The following is a 24123-nucleotide window of genomic DNA, read 5'->3' on the forward strand; positions in this document are numbered from 1 at the left end:
AACCAGGGAGAGAGTGCCAGGGCTACATATTTGGGCAGTGGAGCCAAGACGGTTACTCTGGCCACCGAGCCTTCTCTTGCCAGGACTGAGGATGATGACATTTAATGATGGCTAGCGCCGGGTTCCCATCTACTCGCTGGTGACAGAGCAGCTCCTTGGGAGGTGGGAAGCCACTGAAGCATTAAAATGCTGGAAACTCAGGTGGACCTTTGTCATGGTTCATCTCGTTAATCTTACACAACATGAATCACTGTCACTGGAGAGAGATTACTGTCTCTGCCATGGCTGGACAGCAAGCAGATGGAGCTGTTCACTGTATCTCAGTACATGTGGTGGTACACCAAGCTATATCTCCCTGACTCTCCATGCACCAAGATCATGGTTAATGGAGCGGCAGCCAGACCACAACAATCTGGGGCGATCTTGCTGACTGTGCATTTTGTCTGACACCAGACCCTCCTTTCTGAGCATTATCGTTAGATGTTTAACTGCCAGCTCAAACATCCGGACTGGGAACAAGAGCATATGTCCATTGGGTGTTCATTGGGCATTTGTTGGGGAGTCACTGGGGTGTTCACCGTGTGATAACTGGGACTCCACATGGTGATCACTACAGTGCTCACTTGGTCATCACTGGATGTTCACTGGGTGATCACTGGATGTTCACAGGTTGAGGGAGCAACAAGGCAATTCAGTGCGTAGATTAGAAACCTACTGAGCTATAAAACTGAAAGTTGGACCAAAGCTGCCCCAATGGGATCAACCTGTGCCCAACCACAGCACAGAGACCTGCTTCTGTGTGCAAATGGACCTCGCTGCTATTGTGAGTCCAATAACCTCAATTGTACTATTGATCTTTTGTAGGATTAAACTTATTGAGTGGGATCAGAAGCTTGTATAGTGGAGCTACACAACTCATCCTGACCTGGAGAAAGGGCCACTTGGTGTGACCTGGCCCTTTGTGGGCTCAAGGCAGCTAGTCAGGTTCAGGTAAGCAGCCCAGCTTCTCATACACCCTCTGCTTGCCTGTATTATCTGTCAGACAGTGCAAAGCATGGTGTTACTCTCTCTCTCTCTCTCTCTCTCTCACACACACACACGCACACACACACACACACACACACGCGCGCGCGCGCGCGCACGCACGCACGCACGCACGCACGCACGCACGCACGCACGCACGCACGCGCGCACACACACACACACACACACACACACACACACACACACACACACACACACACACACACACACACACACACAGGGAGTGGCCTCATCCACAGTGGCTGCACAGATAAATTGGAAATTAGCAGACAGAACAGACTCCTCCAACAGTACCAACTACTGTCGGTGAAGAATGCCCCTGTCAGACCAGGAACAAATGCTGATTGAATGCTGAAGGATCGATTTAGAACAGGACTACAAGTGGACTTCAAGCATCAAAGTGTAACAAAGAAATTGTGTATATATATCAATGAGATGAAAATCTAATTGTCATACAAATAATTATAAAGTGAAGATCCACCAAAATTCTTCCTTGTTACATAAGATACAACAACCGCAACAGTATAAATTAATTTTTTTAATTTAGACATACAGCACGGAAAAAGGCCCTTCCGGCCCACGAGTCCATGCTGCCTAATTATACCCAATTACAACCCCTGTATAGTTTTGAAGGGTGGGAGGAAATCTGCGTCCCTGGAGGAAGCCCATGCAGACACGGGGAGAATGTACAAACTCTTTACAGGCAGTGTGGGATTCGAACTCAGGTCACTGGCTCTGTAACAGTGTTGTGCTAACTGCTACGCCAGCCATGCTGCAAAATTAGTGCCATATGCCAAAACAAACAAAAGACATTATAAATATAAAAAGAGAGATCAATAAATATTCAGAGTTGGTTAGTGTAAGGAAAAGATGGATAGTTCAATGATGCAGATATCGTGTGGCATAGAGCTGCAAAGCATCCAATTGGAGGCCAATATGGAGGGTGATTAAAACTGCTGAGAAGATCACTGGGGTCTCCCATCTATCAAGAATATCTAGATGGAGAGGTGCTTAAAGAGGACTCAAAGAATCATGGATGACCCTTACCATCCAGCTTGCAGTATCTTTAAGACACTGCCTTCAAGGAAGAGGTAGGGGGAGCATAAAAACCAGGATTGCCAAGCTGGAAAACAGCTTCTTCCCACAGGCAGGGAGACTGTTGAACAACCCGAGATTGTTTTGGATCGTTATGTATATATGTTGTATATATAGGGGTCATATGTAGGGTGTACTGTGTGTCTGTGTGTGCACTTCAAAGACAAAGGAGGAAAAACCCAACACCCAACCCCAACCAACCAATTTTCCTTGCAACCACTGCAACCGTGTCTGCCTGTCCCGCATTGGACTTGTCAGCCACAAACGAGCCTGCAGCTGACGTGGACATTACCCCTCCATAAATCTTCGTCCGCGAAGCCAAGCCAAAGAAAGAAAGGATATGTTCAATCAGATGACAATAAATGTGAACTTGATCATTTGGTGATCCCAGTGTTGCTTATGGTCAGGATTAAGGTTAGGGTCATGTGGGGAGTTTCAAGAACCTGATAGCTGTTAGAAAATCCAGAGGTGCTGGACTTCAGGCTTCTGTACCTTCTGCCTGAAGACAGCAGGAAGAAGAGGTTTTGACCAGGGCAAGGGGGGTTCTTTGTGTTGTTACTGTGTTGCCAAGGCAAGGTCTCACATCGCCCCACAACACCAACTTCTGTAGCAGACAGCAAGATGCCAAGGCCTGAATCAACTGGTGTGTGTGGAAATGTCCCAATCAACACATAGTATGTGTGCGTCAATGAACTGTAATCTGCCTCCAGAGTTTGTTCTATTGACTTCCATGGACTGAAGTTTGGAATTCAGCTAGCTGTCCTTTTTTAGTCCTGTTCTCTATCCTTCCAAGGTTCTCTTCTTCATCCTCTCACCTGCATCCACTTATTAACCTGTATTCCTCCCCTTCCCCTCCCACCCTGATTTTCTTCCCCAGGGGTTCCAGTTTCTTCCCACCATTTGAAATATACCTGAGGTTGTAGGTTAATTGGGAGTAATTGGGCAGCAAGGACACATGGGCCGAAATGGCCTGTTACTGTGCTGTATGTCTAAATTTTTTAAAAATTAAAAAGGGCTCAGGCCCAAAACATCAACTGCCTTTTACTTCCTATGGATGGTGCATGACCTGTCGCGTTTCTCCAGCACTTTTGTGAATGCCACTGGACCCCAGTATCTGCAGGATTTCTTGTTTAACTCCAAGAGATTTCGTTTAATTTGGCATCCTGTCCATCACAGTCATTGATGGGCTGAAGGGCCTGTTCCTGTGCTGCTCTACGTTTCGAGATGCTCCTGCATCAATGTGCTGTTGGAAGGGTCTGAAATGATCTGGCTATTTCAATTAGAAGTTTGCTGATCAGAGGGAATAATGATTCAAGAGGATGAGGAAGTGGATGAATCACTGTGATGTTGTCCCTACATTTCTCTTTTGTGACAGAGTCCAGGATATTGCTCAGTGAGTGGTGATCCTTTCTTCAGGACGCACAGAGTCTTCCCTTCTTGGGTAATAATGACTCAAGAGCTGTGTCAGCTGAGAATGATTCAGAGTTTCCGGCCAAAGAGGAACGTCAGATTCCCTCAGGGTTCCAGGAGCGCCTTTGGAAACCAGACAAATTGGAGGCAGCACAAGCAGGGTGGATCTCTGCTTAAATGCCAAACCCTGGAGGAAGGTCCTTCTTTACCTGCCAGTGACATGTCTTTTGCTGCACTTATGCCTGAGACGGATGCCGCCGTTAAAAATCACTCTTGGTTCCCAGGTGTCAAAATTCCCTTTCCTGCCATAGATGCAGCAAAAAGCGCAATTTTATACAGGAGGCACCTAGCTGCAGAGAATTATCTGTTGCTCCCTGAAATTATTCCTTCAACCCCCCCCCCCCCCCAATCCCCCCCCCATCCCTCCCCCCCCCCCCCCACTTCCACGTGGGAGGTTTCTCTGGCCCATGGGCTGCCCCACTTACTAACTTCTGAATGTTTTGTCAGAAGTACAGCAGTAGTTTATTTTTATTTTCTGAGCAGAAGATGTTCACTCTTAATTTATATCAGTCGGACTCTGAATTCCTTTTGATTTAAAGCTCTACAGATCAATGTTGCCACTCTACAAATGGTTAAAGCTCCCATTTTTTAATGGGCCTGTCAAATTCCTGGAATTGTTGGCAGATTTTCTCTTCATTTACATTTGAAATCACAGCAATGGCTATGCAGCAATGTGATACCCTTCCACTAATTCCACACAGCAGCCCACAGAAGGACCATCTGAATGTTATTACTGGCGAGAACTTCACTCTTCAATCCATTCGCCTTCTCTTTCATGAATCATGCCTCGACCTCGCCTTCTTGAATTTCTTGACTCTTCGGGAATTTGTCCAACCTATTGTGGCCTCCAGTGAAGCCCAGTTGTATTTAAAGCACGAAGTCTGAGTTTTGGTGACAGTTTTTTTTTGCTACTTCTACCTGACAACACCAAGCTGGTTTATGTAGGCCTCACACTGTGACAGCCCTTTTCCTGAAGCAGAGAGATGTCCTGGTTATCCAATGCAGGTGGAAATGGTAGGTGGGCCTCAGGCCTCAGACTTAGACAGCGGTGCATGTGAACTTGGTTCATTGGCTGTCCATTCAGCTCTGATCATCTAGACATCAGAAACTCATACAGACGGCTGCTCTTCATCAGGTACAGCTCAGCTTTCAACACCATAATTCTCTCAGCGCTGGTCAGCAAACCCTGCGCCTCTGCACCCTCCTCTGCAACAGGATCTTTGACTTCCTCATCAGTCAACCACAGTCAGTTTGAATCAGAAACAATGTCTCCACCTCACTGACAATCAATACAGGTACACCTCAAAGATGCGTGCTTAGCCCATTGTTTTACTCACTATACATCCATGACTGTGTGACTAGGCACAATTCAAATGCTATCTGTAAATTTGCCGATGACAACGTGGGGTTTTCGGCAGAATCACAGGTGGCAATAAGGAAGCGTACAGGAGGAAGATAGATCAGCTAGTTGAGTGGAGTCGCAACAACCTTACACTCAGTGTTAGCAAAACCAAAGAGTTGATTGTAGACCAGGAGGAAATCAGGAGACCCCTTAATTGAGGGGTCAGCAGTGGAGAGGGTGAAGAACTTCAAATTCTAAACACCAATATTTGATTATTGTATTTTATATTTGGCTATGATTACATGTATGGATAAAATGTTTTAACTATTTTTTTTAAAAACTTCAAATTGCTGGGTGTCAACATCTCTGAGGATCTGTCCTAAAGCCTCCATGTTGATGCAATCATGAAGAAGGCTCGCCAGTGGCTATACTTCGTGAGGGGTTTGAGGACCTTTGGTACGCCACCAAAGACTCTCACAAACATCTATAGGTGAACCGTGGAGAGCATTGCTGCCTGGTAAGGAGATACTAATGCCCAGGACAAGAAAAAAACTCGAGAGGGTTGTTAACTCGGCCTACGACATCACAGGCACCAATCTTCACTCCATCGAGGACATCTACAAGAGGTGGTGTCTTAAGAAAGCAGCCTCTATCCTCAAGGACTCCCACCACCCAGGCCATGCCCTCTTCACTTTGCTACCATCTGGAAAAGGTACAGGACCCTGAAGACAAACACTCAGCAGCACAAGGACATCTTATTCCCCTCTGCCGTCATATTTCTGAATAATCAGTGAGTCCTACCTTATTTGCCTTTTTCTTTTTCTTTTTCTTCCACTATTTTTATTTATTTTGTAAGGTGGTTTATATAAATGATTGCGATGCTATAGTTCATGACATGTTCATGACAATAAATTCTGATTCTGATTCTGGTGCTATAAGAGTATCACACTATCCTTCCATCGATATGAAAATAACCTTTTGTTTATTCATCCAAAACAAAACCACAGATGTTGAAAATCTGAAATAAAGATAGGAAGTGCTGGAAACACTCAGCAGGTCAGGCAGTGTTCACAGAGGTAAACACTATTACATTTTCAGGTCCAAATAGAGAAGGAAAGAAAACCAGTCTGGGGAGTGGAGAAGGTGGAGAAAGGTGCTGAGTGGAGCTAAGGGACAGATAACAGAGCCATTAGACAGTCGTAACACTCTTGTCTGTGTTATGTAAGTCTGGAGATGTATCGTCAGGACATCAAGCCAGAATTAGAAGTCATACCAGAACCATAGTCTCAAGTTTTAGGGAGGAGATTAAGGACAGAGATGGGGAGGAACTGCTTCTCTCAGAGACTGGTGAATCTGTGGAATTATCTGCCCAAGTAAGCAGTGGAGATTGACTCATTCAATATATTTAAGACACAGATGGATATGTTTTTGCACAATAAGGGAATATTAAGGGTGATTGGAAAAAGCTGATCCCACAGCCAGATCAGCCATGGTCTTATTGAATGGCGGAGCAGGTTCAATGGGCCAGATGGCCGATTCCTGCCCCTGTTTCTTGTGTTCTTATGTTCAAAGTAGCAAAGTAAAAAGTTGCCTCAGGGTACTTGCCTGGGATGTTATCAAATTTAAAAAACTGAACTGGAGGTGATAACAAGAATAATTGTAAGTTTAATCAGGTTTGAAAATAATGGAATGTACAAATGAGATGGAACATCGGCAGTCAAAAACAGCCACTCCTGATACAAACAGGCAGAACGATCAAGTTCTCTAATGTTCTGAACTCAGTATTGAGTCCTGAAGGTTCCATGATGCTGAGACGAAAGGTGAGATGTTGTTAATGGAGGAACAACACCTCATATACTGTCTGGGCACCCTCCAACTGGATGGCATTAACATCAATCTTTGGTTTCCATTAGCTCCCCCACCCCTCTACATCTTTCCAATGTTGCCTTTCCTCTAACTCTCTCTCTCTCTCTCTCTCTCTCTCTCTCTCTCTCTCTCTCTCTCACTCACACCCTCTTCTCCCTTTTCCTTCCTTTCCCTTTCCCCCAGCTTTGCATTCACAGAGGCACCCCCCTTCCCCAATCAATTCTTACCTTTCCTCTCTCCTGCTCTCCTATCCATATCTAATTAACACCATTTGTCTGTTAGTTTGTACTCTTTTTTACTTACATCTTGAAGAATGGCTCAATAATTTAATTTTTTATTTTAAATTTAGATATACAGCACAGTAACAGGCCCTTCTGGCTCACAAACCCGTGCCACCTAATTACATCATTAACCCACAACCCCTATTCATTTTTGATGGGAGGGAGGAAACCAGAACACCCAGAGGAAACTCCCGCAGACACAGGGAGAACCTATGCGCTCCTTACAGACAGCGCCAGATTCAAACCCGGCTCGCTGGTGCTGAAACAGCTGTTATGCTAACCATGCCACTCTTTACCTCCTGTGGCCGCTGCATGACCTGCTAAGTTCTTCCAGCATTTCTCTGTTTTTACTACAATCACAGGATCTGCAGACTTTTGTATTTCACTTCCTTGAGCTACCGTTAGGCCTTATGGTTACATGGCAGGAGATCACACGCAGGGATGGAGTCATGGTCACTCCATTTATTCAAGTAAATATTTCAGTTTTGCAAAGAAAACAAACAGCAAAACTGCAGGTGCTGGAATCGTGATCAAACAGCGAGAACCTGAGGTTACTCAGTGGGTCAAGCAGCATCCTTGGAGAGAAACGGCCAGTCAACATTTCGGGTCGGGAGCCTTCATCAAGACCAAAGTAGGAAGGGATGATATTAAATGTGTCAAGAAGAGGCAAGGCAATGGTTCCCAAAACTTTTTTTTCCACTCACATACCACCTGAAGTAATCTCTTACAAACCATAGATCACCTATGGCATCCATTCATAATGAGTTTGGGCACCTCCATACATTTTGCTCATACCTTGATGAAGGGCTCAAGCCCAAAATATTGGTTATGTATCTTTGCTCTACAAAGTACACTGTTTGACCTGCTGAGTTTCTCCAACATTGTGTTTTTACTTTGATCACAGTGTCTGCAGAGTTTCGTGTTTTACTCAAATGAGTGGAATGCAATGGGTCAAGCAGCATCTGTGGGGGAAGCGGACTTTCAATGTTTCAAATGGACATCCTACAGAGACCTTGGAGGTTCCTCCATTGACAAACAGCCCCATGAGCTCCATGTGGTACAGATGACTGTTTACTGCCAGGGGCTTAAGTCTGTTTTCTCCCAGATCCCTGACGATGGCCCCTGTCTGAGTTCCTACCCTAATAAATGCCTCCAGCAATGCCCACATTACTAATGATATCATTAAACAAGGATGCAAAATTATTTAAACAACGGAAAAAGCAGTTTAGTTATGGACAGATTACAACTTCTAAGACTTTGTCTTTAAAAAATGGGACTCATTTAAAACTAGTGGAGTCACTGTGGGGTTGGAACATAATAAATCTGTTCATAACTTCATTCCAGCAGTTGTATGAAAATAATTTGGACTAGGAAGTTGCAGCTGGTTACAATCTGCTGGAAGTTTGTAAGTGCGCACATGTCTAAGGAACGTGGTACACACAGATTAGACCAGTCTGTTCTTGTTTGAATTGTTTTCCCAATGTTCGAAGTGAAAACTGACAGAGTCAATGTACAGCAAATTTCACCTAGAAGACTGGTTGGTTTCGAGACATACAGCATGGAAGCTGGCCCTTCAGCCCATCATGCCTGTCTGACCATAACCATATAACCATATAATCATATAACCACTTACAGCACAGAACAGGCCAGTTCGGCCCTACTAGTCCATGCCGTAACAAAACCACACCCTCCTAGTCCCACTGACCAGCACCCGGTCCATACCCCTCCAGTCCTCTCCTCTCCATGTAACTATCCAGTTTTTACTTAAATGTAACCAATGATCCCGCCTCAACCTCGTCTGCCGGAAGCTCATTCCACATCCCTATCATCCTTTGCGTAAAGAAATTTCCCCTCATGTTCCCCTATAATTTTCCCCATTCAATCTTAAACCATGCCCTCTAGTTTGAATCTCCCCCACTCTTAATTGAAAAAGCCTATCCACATTTACTCTGTCTGTCCCTTTTAAAATCTTAAAAACCTCTATCAAGTCCCCCCTCAATCTTCTACGCTCCAGAGAAAAAAGCCCTAGTCTGCACAACCTTTCCCTGTAACTCAAACCTTGAAATCCTATCAACATTCTCGTGAACCTTCTCTGCACTCTCTCTATTTTGTTTATATCTTTCCTATAATTTGGTGACCAAAACTGCACAGAGTACTCCAAATTTGGCCTCACCAATGCCTCGTACAATTTCATCATAACCTCCCTACTCTTGAATTCAATACTCCGATTTATGAAGGCCAACATTCCAAATGCCTTCACCACACCATCTACCTGAGTATCAGCCTTGAGGGTACTATTTACCATAACTCCTAAATCCCTTTGTTGCTCTGCGCATCTCAATAGCCTACCATTTAATGCTCTATCCCCATATTCTACACATGAGGGAGAATTTGCACCTTATTTTTAGACTTGTAGGATAAAACTGGAGATCGCGCGCGCGCGCACACACACACACACACACACACACACACACACACACACACACACACACAAAATACTAATCTGGAGGGACTCACCTTCCACTTTGACTTCAGATAGCACTCACCCCAATCAGGTCCCACAGTTTCCAGCTGTCCTTTACCTGCTTCACAAGAAGTCTCCTCCCCTACCCATCTTGCCCCCTCTCCCACATTCAACAGTTCAGCACCCTATCACCTCTCAACCTTTCCCCATCCCTTTCCTACCCACCATTGTACTTGTTCTCCCCTCTCTCCACTATAGCCACCATACAGGATCCCAAATGAAACCGATGACTCTCCATGGTTGCTGTCTGACTCATTGAGTTCATCCAGCAGTTCTGGGTCTGTCCAAATTTCCAACATCTGCAGCTTCCTTGTTTCTCTAGTGTTGCAATGTTTGGCCTGTTCCTGGTCTGGGTGAGATTTTGTGGGGAAGAACTGTTGTGGTTGAATAACTGACGACTGGAAAAGGTGACGGGACAAAAGCAGTAAACCGCACCAGCTTGGCCTCGCCTGGTCAAAACTCTGGCTCAGGCACTTGGTACTCCGGCTGGGCTATGGCCAAGCAGGAGATCTCCATGATTGATCTGCACTTTACTGATGAGTGAAATAGACTGGCAGGGATGATGCAATGAGAGTTTATTGTCATATACAGAAGTACAGTGTACATATACACCGAATTCCTATTTGTTGCAGTCAGATACCACAATATACAGAAAAGGAGCTAATACATATAAAATGATAAATAAATATTCACAGTTGCAGTAAGTGCAAGAAAAAAATGTGCAAGAAGACAAAAAGAGGAACACATGATGTGAATAAAATTGAATGATGTGATTTGGTCTTTTGGAAAAAAACTAGATATTCCATGAAAACCAGTCACGAGAAAATTCTGTGGCTCCAGTAACACAAGAGTAAATATTTATGGACATTCCTTGACTAATCTGAGCTGGCATCAATAGGCAGTCACTAGCGTGATTTGTGAGCACCTTTCCTCTCGCTCCCCAAAAGCACAACCAGACCTCTGCCTACAGGCTGTTCCTGGGGTTGCACAAAGAGTCAGACATCCAGAACTGCTGGAAGACCAAGAACTCGGTGAAATACACACTTTGTCAAGTCAAGTTTATTGTCAGCTCATTATACAAGTACAACCCAATGAAACAGCGTTCTCTGGTCCTCAGTGCAGTTCCTTTGCTTGTTCAGCCTTCTCACTGCCTTGTGGGAAGACGCTGTTTCTCAGCCTGGTGGTGCTGGCTCTGATACTCCTGTATCTCTTCCCCGAGCAGCTAAAAGATGCTGTGTACAGGATGGATGGGGTCCTCAATGATTGTGCATGCCCTCTTCAGACAATGATCCCGATAGATCACGTTGATGGGGGGAGGGAGACTCCCGTGATCCCCTCTGTCACTCTATTGGTTCTGTGGATTGATCTATTTCTCTGTAGCAACCGAAACGCACTGTGATGCAGCCGGCCAGGAGGATGTTCTCGATAGGGCTTCTCTAGAAGTTTGACATAATGGTGGCCAGTGGCCTTACCCGCTTTGGTCTGCCCGAAAGATATTGGTCTTTCTGTGCACGGAAATGTCGGTGAAGGAATGCTGCACATTCCAGGCTGCAGGAGTCCATGCTGAGGGACGCATTGAAGCTTGGCGCAGCCAACACGAGGGCATAGTGGGGAAGGACCACAGTCTAGAGTCCTCTTATTACTGGACATTGAGGGGGTGAGGACTGAGCAACAGAGAGGGGAGTAACGATAAGGTGCCATAGTGGTGGTAATAGTGTAAATAGAATTGAATGTAACAAGGCACAATGATGGGAATGTATGGATATGAAAATAAGGGTGGGAACAGACTTTGAACAGTTTTCCTTTTGTAAATAATTTGTCATGGATAAAGTCTATTTTTAGAACTATAGAACATTACAGCACAGTAACACCCTTTGGCCCTTCTAGTCTGTCCCAAACCATTTCTTTGGCTAGTCCCACTGACCTGCACCCAGTCCATAGCTCTCCATAGCTCACCCACCCGTGTACCTGTCCAAATTCTTCTTAAATGTTAAAATTGAGCCCGCATTCACCACCTCTGCCAGCAGCTCCCACCACCCTCTGTGTGTAGAAGTTCCCCCAAAACTTTGCCCCTTTCACTCTAATCCTATGTCCTCTGGTTCGTTTCTCACCTACCCTCAGTGGCTGAAAAAAATCAGCCCGTTCTAATATATCTGTTACTTCTCTGCTAGGGGGTCATGGACCAATTTGATGATTTCTACCTGCAAACTAACAGTGATGTACAGTTACACTGCTAGCTCAGTGGAATCATTGAATGTGTACAGCAGGAAAGGAGGCCATTTGACAATCAAATCCATACTAGCTCCCTGTGACAGTCATTCAGATCATCTCTGCCCCATAGCTCTGCAAATACATCCCCTTTTAGGAGGTTATCAATAGAACACAAAACAGGAGTAGCAGGAGACCATTCCTCCCCTCATGTTTGCCGCACCATTCAACACGACCGTGGCTGCTGTATCAGCTCCCTCCTGAACGTTGCAATTGAACTTGGGTTTCTTCCAACGCCACCCCCCCCCCATCCCAGCACCCCAACCACTTTGTGAGAACATTTCTCTGAACAGTTTCTCCATGTCCGCTCTGAATAGATGACCAATCGCCTCCAGATTCAAGGGCATTTTCTTTTCTACTGATGAATGGAATCTGTGAGTAAAATGACACTGCCCTGGCACGGCTTTTTTCTCTGGAACACCATATCTTGCATTTCTGTTTTATTTTGCACTATCTGCTGTACTTGAGGTACAACGTATCTTTGTCCACGTGACAATAAGCTATTCAATTCAAATCAGAAAAGTTCTAATGACCGGATTCCAGGAATCAAAGTTTGCAACATGAGTATGGTGGAATTTTCTTCTCCGAATTTCTCTTTTCCTCATTCACATTCTTTCTTTCACTCAATTTTGCTTTTCCTCTCACTCTTTTTTCTTCTTGATTTCCTCACTCATTTCCTCTCTTTCACTCATCTCTGCTCTCAAACATTCACTCACTCTTTCTTCCCCCCTTTATCTTTTAATTAACTTTCTCTCCCCCTCCTTGCTTTCTCTCCCTATCTCATTCTCTCTCTCCACCACACCTTACATTACTTCATTCTCCTTACATTTTCTCATTCCCATCTCATTTCTCTTCCATTTCACCCCCTCGATCTGTCTTTCCCATTTCTCTTTCCCCCTCTCATTTCTCTTCCATTTCACCCCCTCCATCTGTCTTTCCCATTTCTCTTTCCCCTCTCGCCCTCGCTTCCATTCTTCGTTCTCTCAACCTACTCTCTCTCTCTCACACACACACACACACACACACACACACACACACACACACACACACACACACACACACACACACACGCACACAGCCCTCCTCCTGTATCTGATGACAACAATTGTTATTGGCAATTAGGTAGATATACACACCCTGAAAGACTAATGTTAATAACTGGGAACAGAGAGCAGAGTGTAAAAGGCAATCATTTGGGTTTTTTTTAAAACTTTACAATACAACTGAGGAGTGCTTTTCTTGCTTAGGCATTATCATTTAACCTGAGTGACCTGTGATCGAATCCGGGTCGACTGTGATGTGGTCAGTCTATCTGCCATTCTTGTCCTCCAACCATATTCTTCAGAGTCATGGTGTCACACATCATAAAAAAGGCCCTTTAGCCCATTTCCTCCATACCAACCAAGTTGGCATTCTGAGCTAGTCTCATTTGCCTGTATTTGCCCTTCTTATTCATACATCTATCCGAAAATTTCTCCAGCACTTCAGTGTACTGCACATATCTATGCATATGTGTTTTTCAGGTCATAATTGTACCCAAATTCTGCAAGATTCCTCTAGCAGCTCGCTCCAGATATGGACCACCCTCTGAATGATAATCTTACCCCTTAGGTCCCTCTTAAATCGCTCTGCTCTCACCTTAAATCTACACCCACAAGTTACTAAACCGTTTCTTCTGGGAAAAAGTCCGCAAGTATTCAGTTTATCCAAGCCCCTCATCATTTTATAAGCCACTAATACAGTCATTTTCAATGGGGGGGCCACAGCATACTTAAATGGGGGGGGTGGTGGAAGAACTGAAATCATTAATTTTTAAATGTTTTTTATGTAGTTGGTAGGGAAGAAATACGGAAGAAATCCTGCGACTGCTTCACAAGGAAGGGGTTCCATAAACTTTGAGCAGAATCCTAAGAAAACCAAAGCTAAAATAAAAGATTGAGAATGGCTAATCTCTAAGATCACCCCTCTGCTTCTTATGCTCTTGGGAATTCAGACCCATCTTATCCAACCTCTTCTTATAATTCAACCTCTGTAGTCCCGGCAAAATCCTGGTGAATGTCCTGCGCACTCTTCAATTTACTGATGTCCTTCCTATAGCTGGGCAACCAGACCTGTAGTCAGGACTCTACACATGTAGTATCACCTATGACTTGTACAGCTGAATCATGAGTGTCTTTTTGTAGATGCATAAATCCTTTGATAAAAACAGGAAATATGGGCAACAGTAGATTTGGCCACACTCCAGAAAAAGAGGAACAGAAGAAACACATCAGATCTGTGAAAAGAGTTAGACGATACCAAGAAGGTGGTGGGGGGTGGGGGTGGTTCTGGAGAGGGGAAATGGATAGGAAGAAAGGAAAACAGATAGGTATGATGGTCAATATGGACAAGGTGGGTTGTTTCTATGCTGTAACCCAACCCTGATAGGGTGAGGCCAGGGTTGCAATGGGAATAAGTCATTGAGGTCATCTGGTTGAGGGGTTAGTCGCGGTTGGAGAGAGAGAGAGAAGATCAATAAAAACTATGCTATGTGGGGCAGTTTTGAGAGTGAGAAACTGAAAAATTCACAAGCTGGAGTCAAATGTCGCACCAAGAATCAGAATCAGAATTTATTGCCATGAACAAGTCACAAAATCTGTTGTTTTGCAGTCGCATCACAGTGCAAACGTTCGTATAAACCACCTTACAAAAAATAAATGAAAATAGTCCATGAAAAGTCTTTGGTTAATTAATCATTCAGGAATCTGATATCAGCAGGGAAGAAGCTGTCTTTCAGCCACTGTGTGCTCATCTTCAGGCTTCTGTACCTTTTCCCTGATGGAAGCAAAGTGAAGAGGGCATGGCCTGGGTGGTGAAGGTCATTGAGGATAGAGACTGCTTTCATAAGACACCACCTCTTGTACATGTCATTAAATGGAGTGAAGACTGGTGGCCATGATGTTGCAGGTTGAGTTAAAAAGCCTCTGGAGTTTTTTCTTGTCCTGGGCATTGGCACCTCTGTACCAGGCAGAGATGCAACCAGCCAGGCTTTTAATTATCAGGAGTCATGGATCCTACACCATTTCCTCTGGGCAGTGTTTAAGGCCTAGTCATCAGAATGACAGCTGTTATATTTATGGAGATGTTTGCGTCAGGTTCAAAGCTTCTGGGCAGGCTCAGGTAGATCAAGTTTGATCCTCTTGGCTCTGGTTCGGGGTTTAACTTTGCCCCTGAGCTGATATCAACATTGAGATAGAGGGCAGCACGTGAGCTTCTGAAGGAAGCGAGGATGAAAAATGAAGGCAGTGAAACACAAAAGACTGCAGACGCTGTGATTGTAGGAAGAACACAGAAGTGCTGGAGGAACTCAGTGGGTTACACAGCTTCCATAGGAAGTAACGATACTGTATATTACCGACGTTTCAGGCCTGAGCCCATCTTCAAAGTATGAGCAAAAAGCAGACAGGCCCCTGAATAAAATGTAGGAGGGAGTAAAAAAGAAAGGGCAAAGATGCCTCTTGTTAACTCTTCATCCTCTTCAGCTCTTTGGGAATCATCTAGCACCCTCACGACCCCCACACAGTATCCAACCCCCTGCCTTGAAAGAAGTAAAACATGAAAGTCTGCAAACACAATGTTGGAGAAACTCAGCAGGTCAAACAGCAAAGACAAAGATACAGAACCAAAATTTTGAGCTTGGGTCTCAAAATGTCAGCAGGCACCCAAACAAATTGTGGAGGGGGACGACTGCGGTCCCAAAGGCAGGAGGTAATAATTGGATAAGGGAGGGAGGGCACAACAATCGCAGTGTGAAGGAGAACGGCTGGCTCTATGAATGGAGAGGGAAGGGGATGGAGAGCTGGATGAAGACAAAGAGAAAGGAAAAGGGGGAATGGGGAGTGGGCTAGCAGAAACTAGAGAAGTCGTCATTAATGCCATCCAGTAGGAGAGTGCCCAGATGGAAAAGTAGGTGTTGCTTCTCCAATATGCGGGTGGCATTGGTTTGGCAGTTAGGTTTGTAGGACAGAGATTTTGAAGACAAGGGGAAAAACAATTTGTTTTGTTATGGGATAATGTTTTTAATTTTTTTTGCATTATTAGTTTGTTTGCTTTTCATAATTTCTTCTGCATTGTGTTTTTATCCCTGCCTTCAAAATAGTCGTTGCTAATGTACAAATAACAACGTTAAATTTTTTTGGTGAGACTCAGTTTTAGAAGGGGTTAATTATTTATGGCAGACATGACAAGAAATCCCTTTATATTATAAATTTAAATTTAGATGTACAGCATGGTAGCAGGCCCTTCTGGCCCATGAGTCCGTGCCATCCAATTACACCTAATTAAACTACAACCCTACACATTTTTAATGGTGGGAGGAATCCGGAGCACCTAGAGGAAACCCAAGCAGACATAGGGAGAACGTACAAACTCCTTACAGACAGCGCAGGATTCAAACCTGGGTCACTGGCGCTGTAATGGCATTGCGCTAACTGCTAAGCCAACTGTGACAGTGACATTATGATTCTAACTCATTAGAATTTTCCACTGCAGAGGGTTTACATATTCAGGGGGGAGTAGGAGTCACGGGGTCATCCATGATCTTACTGAATAGTAGGACAGACCTGAGAGGCCAAATGGCCTTCTTTTTCTACATTTTTCTTCTAATATTCATGAACCCCACTTCCTCAGTACTCTCACATTGTTCCTAATGCAATTTGGCAGCACTGCCCATTGTCAGAGACATTGGACTCACAACAATCGCAGCGTGAATCATGCATTGGGCTGGGAACTCATCGACAATGTCCTCAAGGCTCTGCGCCTTTGTTCTAGTTTGCCGGGTTGGGAGATGGTTGGTGTTGGCGTTGGGTTAGAGGACCAAGCCATCATGGTATTGTCACAGAGCACATATTGCACAAACCCAACCCTGAGGTCGTTGCAGCATGTGCAATGAGTCAGAGGTGCTGGGATGGAGCCAGTCCCTGTTGTTGTGCAAGCAAAGTACAACTGTCAATGAAAGATGACTTCTTTCAACAATAGTGATGTAAACTATTCCGAGGGACAAAGTCAGACTGCCAGTCCATTGTTCGACTGAGGTCACAGACGTGAGTTAACCAGCTGTGACATTTTTGGCCAACAGCAGCTTCAGGCTTGCCAACTTCATCGAAAGCTGAACAATAGGAAGAGAAAAATAAAAATGAGGTCGAACTTCAGTTTGGCCAGTCTGTGAAATATGAAGATTAAACACCAGGCCACAGTTGCAAGGCAGTTAAGTGCAGTGGGGTTGGTGTGAGGAACTTTGTTTGACACGGGCAGTGAGAAAACTGACCAATGAAAGGAACTGCTCACACTAACCATTCAAGACTCTCATATTCATGAAACAATATTTATTTATATAGATGAAATATTTGTCCTGCATATGTATTGCTTGTCTGCATGTGTGTTATGTCTGGTTGTGTGTCTGCATGTTTTCCACCAAGTACCGGAGAATGCTGTTTCGTTGGGTTGTACTTGTACAATCAGATGACAATAAACTTTTCTTGATACGGTTTTTGAAAAAATGTTTTGAGAAACATTTTATTTACAACACAGTAGAAGCCGGTTCCAGCCATTGACATTCATGTTGCCCAATTACACCCAATTAACCAACAACCCTGTACATTTCTGGAGGGTGAGAGGAAACTGGAGCACCCGGGGAAAAGCCCTACAGATCATGGGTCCTTGATGACAGTGCCAGATTCTAACCTGGGTGGCTGGTGCTGTAGTAGCATTGCACTAAACACGATGTTTTGGCCTCGGGAGCTAATGGTATGTCTAGAAAAAAATTAGCGGAGACGATTTTAATTCCACCCTCCATTCCTGTGCTGACATGTCCGTCCATGCCCTCATGCACTGCCAAACCAAGGCTACACACAAAATGAAGGGTCAACACCTAACATTCCGTCTGGGCACTCTCCAACCTGACGGCATTTACATCAACTTCGCCAGTTTCCTTTAGCCCCCTTCCCTTTTTCTCTCTCTCTCTCTGTCTCTGACACTCTCTCTCTCTCTCTCTCTCTCTCTCTCTCTCTCTCTCTCTATCTATCTCTCTCTCTCTCTCTCTCTCGCTGTTATTTTTATTATAACATTGGCTGTATCCTTTGGCTCAAAAGTACTCTGGGCTGCTCAGCAGCAGTTCAACTCCTTCCTTTATAAACCTCCTTGTGATTAGTAAACAATTGCTTCCCTAATTGATGGGGCGTGTTGCCTTTAACATGTTGACTGAAGTCCCAGCCCATGGACACAAAGTTGTGCCTGCTTTTACATTTCAAGGTGTGATGCTCAAATACAATGTTGGCGTGTGCCTAAAACCCAGTTCTACTTGTAGCATCCAGAGGAGGTAAAGATATATTACCGACATTTCAAGCCTGATGAAGGAAAAGTCAGTAATACATTTTTACCTCATGTGGGCATGCTGCAAGACCTGCTGAGTTCCTCCACCATTTCTGTGTTTCTACTACAATCACAGTATCTGCAGACTTCTATGTTTCACAAGTATATTACTGTAGTTTTTTGTTACAAGTACCTGTTTGACTGTAGCAAGTAAGAATTTCACTGCATGGGCACATTGTGTAATGTATATAAAAATATACATGTTTCCAGAGCAAGGGGTTTAGATGAGGTGGAGTTTGTTAGGTGTATTCAGGAAGGTTTCAGCCACAAACGAGCCTGCAGCTGACGTGGACTTTTTACCCCCTCCATAAATCTTCGTCCGCGAAGCCAAGCCAAAGAAAAAAGATATAGATAAGCCTACAAGAGGAGAGACTGTACTTGATTTGGTATTGGAAAATGAACCTGGTGAGGTGTTAGATCTATCAATGGGAGAGCATTTTGGAGATAGTGATTATAATTTTATCTCCTTTACGATAAGATTGGCAACTAATAGAAACAGGCAAGTTAGAAAAGCGTTTAGTTGGAGTAAGGGGAATTATGAGGCTATCAAGCAGGAAATTGGAAGCTTAAATTGGGAACAGATGTTCTCAGCGAAAAGTACAGAAGAAATGTGGCAAATGTTTAGGGGATATTTGTGTGGAGTTCTGCATTGGTATGTTCCAATGTGACAGGGAAGTTATGGTAGGGTACAGGAACCATGGTGTACAAAGGCTGTAATAAATCTAGTCAAGAAGAAAAGAAAAGCTTACAAAAGATCCAGAGAACTAGGTAATGTTAGGGATCTAGAAGATTATAAGCCTAACAGGAAGGAGCTTAAAAAGGAAATTAGGAGAACCAGAAGGGGCCATGAGAAGGCCTTGGCAGGCAGGATTAATGAAAACCCCAAGGCATTCTACAAGTATGTGATGACCAAGAGGATAAGATGTGAAAGAATAGGACCTATCAAGTGTGATAGTGGAAAAATGTGTATGGAACTGGAGGAAATAGCAGAGGAACTTTATGAATACTTTACTTCAGCTTTCCTGTCTCTTTCTTATTTCATAATGCTGTATGCTTCCTTAAAGTTCCCTCTCCTTCTGCATTCCAGTGAGTATAGTCCAAGATGATTTAATTTCTCCTTACAGACTTACCCTCAACCTGGTGAACCTCCTCTGTACTGCCTCCAAAGCTGGTAGATCCATTCGCAGGGAGACCAGAACTGCATGCAGTACTCCAGAGAGTAGTGAGAGAGCTTCCCCTTGGACAGCCTTTTCCTTATTTTAAGTAACCCCCACCTTCCTCTGGTTCTTTTGTTTCCATCCCTTTTTTTTAAACACGTAAAGCAAGGTAACAGGCCATTTCTGCCATGAACCCGTGCTGTCCAAATACACCCAATTAACCTACAACCTCCAGTACATTTTGAACGGTGGGAGGAAACCAACACAGACAACATGGGATTCGAACCCCGGTCCTGAACACTGATGCTGTAACAGCATTGCACTAACCTCTACTCTAACTGTACCATCCTGCTCTGACTTTTCTCCGCATCCCACTGGGTCTCTTCCCGTACCTGTCTCTCACCAATATCCTATTACTTAGCTGATCTCAGCTTCTTTCCCTCCCCCATTTAAAAAAAATCCTCCTTGATATACTTGATGTCATCCTTTCTGACTTTAGTCTCAATAAAGGGTACTGACGACCCAAAACGGTGACTGCCCATAGATGCTGACTGACCCTCTAAGTCTTTCCAGCTCCTCATTGTTTGCTCAAGATTCCTTCATCTGTTGTTTTTGTGTTTCTCTTCTCTGTAAATCATTCTTCTTCTTTGGCTTGGCTTCGCGGACGAAGATTTATGGAGGGGGTAAAAAGTCCACGTCAGCTGCAGGCTCGTTTGTGGCTGACAAGTCCGATGCGGGACAGGCAGACACGATTGCAGCGGTTGCAAGGGAAAATTGGTTGGTTAGGGTTGGGTGTTGGGTTTTTCCTCCTTTGCCTTTTGTCAGTGAGGTGGGCTCTGCGGTCTTCTTCAAAGGAGGTTGCTGCCCGCCAAACTGTGAGGCGCCAAGATGCACGGTTTGAGGCGATATCAGCCCACTGGCGGTGGTCAATGTGGCAGGCACCAAGAGATTTCTTTAGGCAGTCCTTGTACCTTTTCTTTGGTGCACCTCTGTCACGGTGGCCAGTGGAGAGCTCGCCATATAACACGATCTTGGGAAGGCGATGGTCCTCCATTCTGGAGACGTGACCCACCCAGCGCAGCTGGATCTTCAGCAGCGTGGATTCGATGCTGTCGACCTCTGCCATCTCGAGTACTTCGACGTTAGGGATGAAAGCACTCCAATGGATGTTGAGGATGGAGCGGAGACAACGCTGGTGGAAGCGTTCTAGGAGCCGTAGGTGATGCCGGTAGAGGACTCATGATTCGGAGCCGGACAGGAGTGTGGGTATGACAACGGCTCTGTATACGCTTATCTTTGTGAGGTTTTTCAGTTGGTTGTTTTTCCAGACTCTTTTGTGTAGTCTTCCAAAGGCGCTATTTGCCTTGGCGAGTCTGTTGTCTATCTCATTGTCGATCCTTGCATCTGATGAAATGGTGCAGCCGAGATAGGTAAACTGGTTGACCGTTTTGAGTTTTGTGTGCCTGATGGAGATGTGGGGGGGCTGGTAGTCACGGTGGGGAGCTGGCTGATGGAGGACCTCAGTTTTCTTCAGGCTGACTTCCAGGCCAAACATTTTGGCAGTTTCCGCAAAGCAGGACGACAAGCGCTGAAGAGCTGGCTCTGAATGGGCAACTAAAGTGGCATTGTCTGCAAAGAGTAGTTCACGGACAAGTTTCTCTTGTGTCTTGGTGTGAGCTTGCAGGCGCCTCAGATTGAAGAGACTGCCATCCGTGCAGTACCGGATGTAAACAGCGTCTTCATTGTTGGGGTCTTTCATGGCTTGGTTCAGCATCATGCTGAAGAAGATTGAAAAGAGGGTTGGTGCGAGAACACAGCCTTGCTTCACGCCATTGTTAATGGAGAAGGGTTCAGAGAGCTCATTGCTGTATCTGACCCGACCTTGTTGGTTTGTTGGTAAATCATTGGTTTACAATTAATTATACAATTCCCATCTTGTAGTGCGCGTCAAAAGAACCAAAGACTTGTTGATCCAAACCAAGGCTTTTATTAACTAAAAGACTGGAGCATATCACAAGTAGGTCAACCAGTCCAGAAAGACCTGGTCTGGCTAGGAGCAATCCTTTAAGACCTGCCAGTAGGTGTGGCTACACTCTCAGCCAATCACAGTCATCCTACACTACCATCTGTACATATACACGTTAGTTATAGAATCTGTACTATCACACATCTCAAACTTTATCTGGAGTTTAACTCCACTAGTGTCAAATAAATCTTCCTTTCCCTCCCTTGTTTGAACTTAATCTTAGGGTTCTGTACATTTTTAAAGAACTCTGCATTTTATGAAACTCCTTTGATTAGATCATAGAACATGACTGTACAGTACAGGCCTTTCGTTGACTTATATAAACCTACTCAACAATCTAAACCTTCCCTACCTTACACCCATAACACTGTATTTTTCTTGCATCCATGTGTCTGTCTAAGAGTCTTTCAAGTGACCCTATTGTTACTTCAAAGACTCTTAGACAGGCACAATCCAGGAACCCACTACTCTCCGTTTAAAAAATATATCTCTGACATTTCTCCTAAAATTTTCTCCTCTCATCGTATGCAGATGTCCTCTAGTATTTGGTGCAGTTGCCTCAGAAAAAAGGCACTGGCTGTCCACTCTATCTATTCCTCTCAATCTTGTAGACCTCTATTAAGTCACATCTCATCCTTCTTTGCTTCAAACAGAAAAGCCATAGCTCAGCTAACCTTGCCTCATAAGACAATCCAGGCAACATCCTGCAAACTTACTGACCTATCCTTCAACTTCTTCATCCAGATCATTTATAAATATCCCAGAACAAGGGTTCCAGAACATATTCCTGCAGAAATCCACTAGTCATGAACCTCTGGACATAATATGTCCCATTTACTACCCTATACTTTCTGCAGGCAAGCCCATTCTGAATCCACACAGCCAAGATTCCATGGATCCCATGTCTCATGACTTTCGGAATGAGTCTACCATGGGGGATTTTGTCAAATGCCATGACAATTTCCATGGTTTTTATGAAATATCCAGGTCGCAGGGGCCCCCTTCATCTGAATGTGGCCCCTGAAGCTCCTCCAGGATATTGTTACCATCTATATAACTTCAAAAAAACTTAGAACCATGCCAGAGCTCCACTGATGTCCTTCCTTTTGAGAAAAAAAAGTTCAGAGTTTCCAAATTAAATAAGTTTGCAGAAATGCAGTTGGGTGGATCCAGAAATCTGGTCAAAGTTGAACAAAACTGTTTTATATTTTGCACACAGCCCAGGGAGAAATCCATGGTTTAAATGAGGGTGTCATAAGCAAGTAATTTGAATTGACGGGCTTGTTAAAATGCTGAGGGTGAGCGCAATGCATGAGACTTGAATGGCACTAAGATTAATTCTTTTCCCAAAGGGTATCAGTGAAACAGAGGGTGAAACAAAGTTTGCAGATGCTGGGGTCGAGTGCAATACACAAACGTGCTGGAGAAACTCAGCAGGATCCAGCCACTGAAGGGCCAAGGCCCAAAATGTTGGTTACTCTATACTTTCTATGGATGCTACATTACCTACTGAGTTTCTCCAGCACATTTGTATATTCATAGAACATAGAACACTGCAGCACAAGTACAGACCCTTTGGCCCTCAATGTTGGCGACCTATATATTCCTACCAAAAAATAACGAAACCCTTCTTACCTCATAACTCTCTATTTTTCATCCAAGTGCCTGTCAAGGGGTCTTTTAAATGCCTCTCTTAAATGGCAGCATGGTTAGCGTAGCAGTTCGTGCAACACTGTTACAGCGCCAGCGATCGGGACCAGAATTAGAATTCTGAGCTGTCTGTAAGGAGTTTTTACGTTCTCCCCGTATCTGCATGGGTCTTCCCTGGGGGCTTTGGTTTTCTCCCACTGTTCAAAGCATGGGGGTTGTAGCTTAATTGGGTGTAATTGAGCAGCTGTATGTCTAAATTTAAATATAAAAATGTAATGTGCTAGCCTCCACGACCACTCCTGGCAAGACATTCCAGGCACCCGCAACTCTGTGTAAAAAGCTTACCCTTGATTCCAAAGTGAATCAGAGAGGTTTTGCAAGGCAGTTTCACATTGTTGATTTTTATTGCAGATTTAGTTAAATAAAATTCCAGAGCTGCTGTGGTATGATTTGAACTCCTAAACATTGGTCTGGAGATTACCTCAGTAGTTTAAGCTACTGAGTTTAACCACTATGCAACAAAATACCACTGACTGCAATAAATTACAAAAAGACATTCATAAACTTATCTCCCTTTCTGTAACACCCTGGTGCAGTTCTGAAGATTCTGCAGTTGCTAATTCTGCATGCATGTTTGGGGCTTTCCGTCTTTTTCATCTTTCTCTGAATGCTGCATCAGTAAACTAAAATGTGGGAGGGTTGTCTGAAGGTCAGATAGGTAGATATTTCAACAGTGCTGGGAAATGAGGATGCTGGGTAACTAACACAAAAGAGGATTTAGGCCCATCACAGATCAAACTGTTCATATTGAATGGCGGGGCAGGCTTGAAGAGTCATGTAGCCTCCCGCACTTCTATTTTCTTGTGTACTTTATGGCATCTGTAGTTGATAAGAAGTGTTAAGAATAATTTACTCCAACAAGTAAAGAAATGAGCTCCACACAACAGGAAAGTCCCTTGCTCTTAGCTGCAGTTGTTGGGGGTGGTGGCAGG

At 44.3% G+C, this 24123-nt stretch overlaps 1 long non-coding RNA gene across 1 annotated transcript in view; it reads left to right on the forward strand.

Annotated features, from left to right (window-relative positions):
- The window catches only part of LOC138735857 (uncharacterized), a 40778-nt gene that overhangs the window by 11622 nt on the left and 5033 nt on the right, over positions 1 to 24123 (forward strand). The window contains exon 2 of the long non-coding RNA XR_011339969.1: positions 865 to 990. This is a non-coding gene — a long non-coding RNA (uncharacterized lncRNA). The remainder of the gene's footprint in view (positions 1 to 864; positions 991 to 24123) is intronic.

Source organism: Narcine bancroftii, chromosome 6 (genome assembly GCF_036971445.1).
Source record: "Narcine bancroftii isolate sNarBan1 chromosome 6, sNarBan1.hap1, whole genome shotgun sequence".
Classification (NCBI taxonomy): Eukaryota; Metazoa; Chordata; class Chondrichthyes; order Torpediniformes; family Narcinidae; genus Narcine; species Narcine bancroftii.